The sequence below is a fragment of the Papio anubis genome, chromosome 17 (genome assembly GCF_008728515.1).
Source record: "Papio anubis isolate 15944 chromosome 17, Panubis1.0, whole genome shotgun sequence".
NCBI classification, from domain to species: Eukaryota; Metazoa; Chordata; class Mammalia; order Primates; family Cercopithecidae; genus Papio; species Papio anubis.
In genome coordinates, this window is record NC_044992.1 from 15,418,289 (window position 1) to 15,425,228 (window position 6,940).

General features: G+C 41.6%; 1 pseudogene; it reads left to right on the plus strand.

Annotated features, from left to right (window-relative positions):
- The first annotated feature begins 1,645 nt into the window (after positions 1 to 1,645).
- On the plus strand, positions 1,646 to 6,014 carry LOC101006040 (annotated as a pseudogene).
- The last annotated feature ends 926 nt before the right edge of the window (positions 6,015 to 6,940 follow it).

The following is a 6,940-nucleotide window of genomic DNA, read 5'->3' on the forward strand; positions in this document are numbered from 1 at the left end:
TAGGTGTGTCTAAACTTATCTCAGACAAAATAGACTTTCAGTCAAAAATTGTCACCAGAGACAAAGACGGACATCATAAAATGATAAAAGGGTCAATTCACCAGAAAGATAGAACAACTATAAACATATATACAACCAACATCAGAGCACTTAAATACTGTATATAAAACAAACATTGGGAGAACTGAACCGAGAGAAGAGAAAGAGCCTTCAATAAAAGTTGGCTACTTTCAATAAAAGTAGCCTTCAATACCCAGCTTTCAATAATGGATAGAACATCTACATATAAAATCAATAAGGACACAGCAGAGTTGAACAACACTGTTGACCAAATGGACCAGACAGACAGAACATTCCACCCAGTTGCAGAAGAACGCACATTCTTCGAAGGACACAGAATATTCTTCAGAACGGATCACATATTGGGCCAAAAAATAAGTCTCAACAAACACTAAAACACTGAGTTCATATTAAGTGTCTTTTCTGATCACAATGAAATAAAACTAGAAATTAATAGCTAAAGGAAAACTGGCAATCCCACAAATATCTGGAAATTAAAGAACGCATTTTTGAACAACCAATGTGTCAAAGAAGAAATCAAAAGAGAAATCAGAAAACATCTTGTGACAAATGAAAATGAAAACACAGCATACCAAAACTTATGGGATGCAGCAAAAGCAGTGCTAGGAAGGAAATGAATAATAAATGCTGACTTTGAAAAAGATCTCAAATCAAATAACGAAACTTTACACCTCAAAAAACTAGAAGAAGAACAAACAAAGCCTAAAGTTAGGCAAAAAAAGGGAAATCACATTAGAGCAGAAATAAATTGAGGACAGAAAAGGAAATTTTTAAAAGTAGGCCGAGCGATGGCTCAACCCTGTAATCCCAGCACTCTGGGAGGCCAAGGTGGGCGGATCATGAGGTCAGGAAATCGAGACCACCCTGGTGAACATGGTGAAACCCTGTCTCTACTAAAAATACAAAAAAATTAGCCGGGCATGGTGGCAGGGGCCTATAGTCCCAGCTACTCGGGAGGCTGAGGCAGGAGAATGGTGAAAACCCAGGGGGCGGAGCTAGTAGTAAGCCCTGATCGTGCCACTGCACTCCAGCCTGGGCGACAGAGTGAGACTCTATCTCAAAAAATAAAATAAAAAGTAAACGAAATTAAGAGTTGCATGATTCCACTTATATGAGGTATCTAAAGTAGTCAAACTCATCGAAGCAGAGAATAGAATGATTGTCAAATGCTGGAAGCAGAAAGAAATGAGGAGTTGCTATACAACTAATATAAAGTGTGTTACATGCAAGATGAATAAATTCTGGTGATCTGCTGTACAACAACCTGCCTATAGTTAAAAACACTTTATCATACACTTAAAGTTTTGTTAAGACAGTAGATCTCATGTTACATGCTCTTACCACAATTTTAGAAAAGATAGTGCATTTAAAAACCTTTATATGATTACACTTTAACACTTTTGTAAAATTACGCATATATTTCCATACATACGTAAAAATGAAGTCAAACATGAACTAAGTATATAGAATCTGTACCTTCAGAAGATGTATATTTTACAACTGAATTAATGAAACAGATTGCAGTTCCCTTTTCTACTGAATTCAAATAGAGTTTCTTACCGGAATGAGAATCTGTGGTTTGTGTTTCTTTGACAAATCAGTGATAATCTGCTCTATTCTAATAGAGGTTTTTGAAACACCCATCAAAGTTTTTATGTAGGAACGCCATTGTTTTTCCATGTCCAGGAGTCCCTCCAAAGCTGATCTTAGGGGAAAAAAAGACATAAATAATGTTGCTTAATGATTTTCTGATTATCTGCTGTAATAGTCCATTTTCAAACTGCTATAAAGAAGTGCCCAAGACTGGGTAATTTATGAAGGAAAGAGATTTAATTGACTCACAGTTGAGCATGGTTGGGGAGGCCTTGGGAAACTTACAGTCATGGAGGAAGGTGAAGGGGAAGCAAGGTACCTTCTTCACAAGGCAGCAGGAAGAAGTGCTGAGTGAAGGGGGAAGAGCCCCTTATAAAACCATCAGATCTTATGAGAACTCACTCAGTATCACAAGAACAGCATGGGGGAAACTGCCCCGATGATTCAATTACCTCCACCTGGTCTCTCCCTTGACATGTGGGAATTATGGGAATTACAATTCAAGATGATATTTGGGTGGGACACAAAGCCTCACCATATCATCTGCCTAAAGCATTTATGATTACTGGGTATAGTGTCAGTTGCCTTCAAGTCTATTTTGCATTATTTTACATTGTCATTTTAATTTCAAATGAAGTTTTAAGATGTAAGTTTATCATTATCTTTATTGTATTTATATAGATATATCCCATTCTTATAATTTGCTAGTCATATGACTGTCATTATTTATGATGGGGAATATTGCATCTTTATTTCCCTAGTAAATCTTGATCTGCCTAACAATGTATCCTACTCTGATGGCATATGACTTTGTATAAATCTTTCTAGTAGTGAGACTTTAGGGTACTGGCTTTGCTGTGGCATTAATAGGTTAGAATAATAAAGTCATTGATAATCTCATTCAAGCCCAGAATCTTCAGCTGGTCTCTTCTGCTGAGGCCAGTGAATGTCAAAATGTTCTGGTTTGCTCACTCCAATACAGGCGATAAGCAGCATGGTCAGGATAAATGCTGCATTTCAGGGTAGAATAGAGGTCTGTAGGCAATGTATTGCAAACACTGTTAGGTCCTTTAAAATCCTAAAAATCCAAAAGAAACAGTATTTTAATTTATGTGCACTTAGGTCCTTTGGTCCATAATAAATCAGGTTAGAATACATGTTGACAGCTTCTCCATATTGCTTATTCTAGTTAGGAATAAATAAATAAAATAATAAAATATAATAAGTAAAGCAAGAAGAAATATTCAGGGTTCACAGTGAAACACCAGGTGTAATACAGAAGAATGGTCCAAAAGAATGCATTTTAAAATGTTGCTTGCCAAGACCTCATCTGTACAAAAAAATTTTTTTAATTAAAAAATGTGCCAGGCGTGGTGGTGTGCACCTATAGTCCTAGCTACTCAGGAGGCTGAGGTGGGAGGATCACCTCAGTTTGGGAGGTCAATGCTGCAGCAAGCCATGATTGCACCATTGTAATCCAGCCTGGGCAATAGTGAGACCCTGCCTCTTAAAATATATATATAAATAAATAGGCTATGGCAGTGGTGTCATCTTGGGCTGGAACTCACGTTCCTGCCCGGGGAATGGCTGCCTCAACAGTAGCCCCCACTGCTGCCTCTTGGGCGTGAACTGAGCCTCCTGCTGCTGCCTGCTGCCTTACCTGCCGTTGTTGCCACATCCTGACTCTGGGCCAGCGCTGGGAATGTGCCCCTGGCTGCCTACCGCTACCTGCGGGTCGTGGGCAAGGGGAGCTATGGAGAGGTGACGCTTGTGAATCACCAGAAGGATGACAAGCAGTATGTCATTAAAACACTGAACCTCCAAGGGACTGGGAGTGGTGGCTCACGCCTGTAATCCCAGCACTTTGGGAGGCTGAGGTGGGAGGATCACAAGGTCAAGAGATCGAGACCATCTGGCCAACATGGTGAAACCCTGTCTCTACTAAAAAAATACACAAATTAGCTGGGCGTGCTAATACGAAAATTAGCACGTGCCTGTAGTCCCAGCTACTTGGGAGGCTGAGGCAGGAGAATCGCTTGACCTGGGAGGCAGAGGTTGCAGTGAACCGAGACTGTGCCACTGCACTCCAGCCTGGCAACAGAGCAAGACTCTGTCTAAAACAAAACAAAACAAAACAAAAATAACTGAACCTCCGAAATGCCTGTAGCCAAGAGCGGCGAGCTGCTGAACAGGAAGCCCAGCTCTTGTCTCAGCTGAAGCATCCCAACATTGTCACCTACAAGGAGTCACGGGAGGGAGGAGACATTGTCATGGGCTTCTTTGAAGGAGGTGATCTGTACCGAAAACTCAAGGAGCAGAAAGGGCAGCTTCTGCCTGAGAATCAGGTGGCAGAGTGATTTGTACAGATCGCCATGGCTTTGCAGTATTTACATGAAAAACATAGCCTTCATCGAGATCTGAAAACTCAAAATGTCTTCCTAACAAGAACAAACATCATCAAAGTGGGGAACCTAGGAATTGGCCAAGTGACCTAGGAACTGGTCCCTTGAAGTCACGTGCCAGCCTGAAAGCCCATACCTGCAAACAGGACTTGAGCAATACCACAGAACTAGCCACAATCAGTAGGGTAAATATTGACATCTTACCAGCAAAAGGGAGGGACTCAGGGAGCGATGGCTTCATTCAGGAGAATCAGCCAAGACACCTGGATGCCGCTAATGAGTTAGCAGGTAAATGCAGTGTTTCTCAAGTGGAAGAGGAGTTGCTGCAGGACAACACTAAATCCAGTGCTCAGCATGAAAACCTTATTCCCACGTGGTCCTCTGACATTGTCACTGGGGAAAAGAATGAACCAACGAAGCTCTGCAGCCCCTAATCAAAGAACAAAAGCCAAAGGACCAGGATCAAGTTGCTGGTGAATGTATTATAGAAAAACACGGCAGAATCCACCCAGATTGACAGCCACACAACTCGAGATCTGAACCTTCCCTGTCTCAACAGTGATGGCAGAAGAAGAAAGAACAGACTGAGCACAGAGGGGAAAAGAGACAGTTCCAAGAGTCACCTCCTCGATTTTTGCCCTCTCATCCCATTGTTGGAAAAGTGGATATCACATCAACACAAAAAAGATGCTGAAAATCAAGGTAGAATGGCCACAGGGTCTGAGCAGTTCAAGGAGCAGTGAGACGTCATCATCAAAGGACTGACCATTATCAGCCAGAGAGGAGGCAACTAAAGCAGTCTCAGGAAGAAATGTTCTCTTCAGGCCCTTCAGTGAGGAAAGCTTCTCTCGAGTGTAGTAGGGCCAGGGAAACCGCAGGAGGAAGACCAACCCATCCCGCCTGATGGCTCTCCTCTGACTGCAGCGTCCCTCAGGAAAGGAAACTGATCCATTGTCTGAGGATGAGTTAAGTTTTTCTAGAAGTGCAACTGATAAGTCAGATGGGGATTCCAGGGAAGGGAAAGGTCAGACAAATGAAATTAATGCCTTGGTACAATTGATGACTCAGACCCTGAAACTGGATTCTAAAGCGAGCTGTGAAGATCTCCCGGTAGCAAATTGAGTGTCAGAATTCAAACTTCATCGGAAATATCGGAACACGCTGATACTGCATGGGAAAGTTGCAGAAGAGGCAGAGGAACTCCATTTCAAAGAACTGCCTTCAGCTACCATGTGAGGTTCTGAAAAGATCAGGAGACTAGTTGAAGTCTTGAGAGCTGATGTAATTCGGGGCCTGGGAGTTCAGCTTTTAGAGCAGGTGTATGATCTTTTGGAAGAGGAGGATGAATATGAGAGAGAGGCACGTCTGTGGGAGCACATGGGTGAAAAGTATACAATTTACATTGTGAAAGCTCGCCAGTTGAAATTTTTTGAAGAAAACATGAATTTTTGAGCATTTGTTCTAATCTGCTGCCAGAATTAAAGACCTGTTCCCAGAGGTTTTTGGCTCAAAAAACAAGGGCAAACAGTCATTTGGAGGCCATTTACCACTGTTTTATACCTCTTTGGGGTTTTCTTACAGAAAAGAAAATGGACAGAACAGAGTAATACAAAGCAGGATCAACAAAGAAAAAAACCTTTGGCTTTCTATATGCTCTTTATGAGGACAAATCTATTGTTTGTTTGATTACTGTTTACTGGGCCTTAAACCACCAAGTTTATATCTAGAATCTTATTTTTTTAAGGGTACTAATCAGTTTAAACACAGGGCTATAAAATACTGGATTGAAAATTTTATATGGTAATATAGAGATAAAAGTAATAGGAGAAACAAATGACATCATATGCCCAGTCATAACACCTGCTATTGTTTTGTTTGTTTGTTTGTTTGTTTTAGGACAGAGTTTCGCTCTTATTGCCCAGGCTGGAGTGCAGTGATGCGATCTCGGCTCACTGCAAACTCTGCCTCCAGGGTTCAAGCAATTCTCCCGCCTCTGCCCCCTGAGTAGCTGGGATTAAAAGCGCCCACCATCACGCCCGGCTAATTTTTGTATTTTTAGTAGAGATGAGGTTTCTCCATGTTGGCCAGGCTTGTCTTGAACTCCTGACCTCAGGTGATCCGCCTGCCTAGGCCTCCCAAAGTGCTGGGATTACAGGTGTGAGCCACTGCGCTCGGCCAACACCTGCTATTGTCAATAACCATAGGGAGTAGTTGATAAATTATAAAATTTTAAAAAGTCAATTCACAGGTCTGGAAATAGATTAAAGAATATGAAACTCTATTTAGTACTCGAGCAGCTGAATTTCTTTTCTACACGTTGACGGACTCTTCGTATTTTATTTTCATTTAATATAAACCTCATTTAGGGTATATACAAATTAAAATGGAGACACATTGGCTTTGTAAATCAGTATGTTTTTACATAATGGTTTTATTAGATTTATTTTCCATCAGTGAAAACATTTCTTAAACACAAATTTCATTTCCATTTAAGCAATTTGTAAGCAAAGTACAGGTCCATTTAGTTTGGGGATATATTTAATGTTTGTCTCCTGAAGTTTGTCTTCATGTACTTTAAGATATTAGTTGTTGGTTGGGTGCAGTGGCTTACGCCTGTAATCCCAGAACTTTGGGAGGCCAAGTTGGGCGGATCACGAGCTAAGGAGATCCAGACCATCCTGGCTAACACGGTGAAACCCCGTCTCTACTAAAAATACAAAAAATTAGCCGGGCATGGTGGCGGGCGCCTGTAGTCCCAGCTACTCAGGAAGGTGAGGCAGGAGAATGGCGTGAACCCGGGAGGTGGAGCTTGCAGCGAGCAAAGATGGCGTCACTGTACTCCGGCCTGGGCGGCCGAGGGAGAT